Here is a 2308-nt window from a genome sequence, read left to right on the forward strand (position 1 = left end):
GAGAAATGGGCTAGGCCAATTCTATTGTGTTGTTATGATCTTTGGTCATCTTATTCATTGGATAAATAGGAAAGCACCTGGAAATGTCATATGTCAAATTAGATCGCTTATCACAACCATATGATTTATTGTGGGACAAACTTTTACCCTTTTTGTTTTTCAATAGTTCATGATGATCTTTAAATGAAACTGATGATCTTTAAATGAAACTGATATTTCATATGTAAATTTTAAAACTTTTTTCTCAACACTCGTGAAGTGGGATTATATTGAAAATCAAGGGTATATCTTGTTGTAATCTAACTAGTGAAGTGAGAAGTTGTAACTTCTTTTGATTGCCCTTTGCATTATTATTAAAAGTTTTTAAAGTCAGTGGTAAAAAATGATTTTAAAACTAATTTGAAAGTGACTTATTATTATATCATTCTCAAAAGTTGTGATTGTCTTACCAATTTTTCAAATTCACAGGAAATGACATGATTTTACTTTCATTGAAAGAAGAAATATGCTATATTAAAATGTCAAGCAAGCAAAGTTCCATTTTCTTTTTCACAGACTTTGATTACAACAGATTTTCCCAAAAAAATAAATTGGTGGCTAGTTTTGAAAACCAAACCTCTACCACAGCATTTGATGGCATGTATCATGTATGTTTGTGTGTGCATGAAATGTATGTTTCCTTCATTGCAGAGAGATCAATTGGTGAAATTTTCTTTTATATTTTTGTTTATTAATTGGTGAAATATTATTTCATAGTGTTTATTACTTTTTTGACGATTACAAGACACTTATTCTACCATGTAGACAGATTAAATCTACATTCCAACCGTAGGAAAGAGAGGGCATTGTCTAGATGGATTGGGTTCCTCTCTAGCAAGCACCCCCACCCAGTGAGTGCCTAGACTATTGGGCATGCGTCAGAATGTGTGTTAACACGCATCCCTATGCACACCCAGCAACCCAACCATTGGATGCTCACCGGGCACTCCTTGGGCATTGGGCTCGTAAGAGAGGAGCCAGATTCTTGTCTAAACTCTATATATGCTATGTGTCAAATTCAAGAGTCTAGTTTAATCAAATATCCCATGTATTGGCATGTATCATGTGTATGTCCATGCATGTATACTTATATAAAAACAAAAGTCCATGCATGCATACCAATACTCTATCCATTACCATGCACTTTCTGAACTCGTAAAAAATGATTTAAGTGAGAAAACGCATGAAAATGGGCAACCCTGGTCTATCTTGTGATTTTTAGAAACGTCACAGCCACTTTAGACACCAATAAGTCAATAACTATCTTTTACCCACTGTGAACATAAATTTTAGGAAAGTGCACACGTGTAGGAGGACTTTGTTAGAAAGCGTGTCCCAAGATTCTAATACCAATCTTCTCTAATTCTCTAAAATTATGTAGGGCGGCAGTTCAGGGTGGAGGTGTCAACACTAGGCAGTTTGGATATTCAACGGTGTCGAGCTTAAGAATAAAAAAAGAACAGAAATCAATGAACTCGGATCATTAGATGTCCGAATTACCACATATCGACATCTCCACCCTAGACTGTCACACTACACAATTTAGGAATTCGAGAAGATTAAAATCCATTAGAAACACCTTACAATGCACAACTCACCTAACTTCACATGTTTTAAGGGGAGGGATAACACACACCCCACACAGTTTCACAATAACATGTGTCGTTTTGTTTTCATAAAGGATCGAGTTTTCCTTAAGCCACAATGAAAGGGAAGAGGTATCATGCAGTTGGATGTTCAAGCTGCTAAATGGAGACGTGCCGCAATGCACACTTTTAGGACTTAAAGAGGATTAAATCCGGTATCACCCATCAATAGGTTATGTTCAATAATCCCCAAATAGGGCGATGTTTTTGGACCTAGAATGATGGCTGCACGCTGAAAGGAGATCTTTTCTATCACCCCAGCCCTTCGGGTACACTCGGGTGCGTGTCCGGTGCTACCAGCCGTTGGATGAGTGCTGGAGAGGAACCTTTTCCTCGCGGTGTAAAAAACTTTCTCTGTCATAATTGTCTCCCTCCATGCTGTCATAAGATTAGTTAAAAAATTTTAACTGGAAAAACACGTGTCGTAATGTCGTTAGCTGCAAACATTAATTAACAGGTCTTCCAACCCAAAAAGGACTTTCCACAACATCCATATCTTTGTCTCCCAGTCCAGCGTTACGACCAAACACAAGCTTCCCTGGGACCCTGACCATAAGATTCGCTCATCTCTCCTCCGTTTTTCTGCGCTTCTGAAAAGAAGCGAAAAGACTTTGGCTTCCCTT

Source organism: Telopea speciosissima, chromosome 1 (genome assembly GCF_018873765.1).
Source record: "Telopea speciosissima isolate NSW1024214 ecotype Mountain lineage chromosome 1, Tspe_v1, whole genome shotgun sequence".
Taxonomy (NCBI): Eukaryota; Viridiplantae; Streptophyta; class Magnoliopsida; order Proteales; family Proteaceae; genus Telopea; species Telopea speciosissima.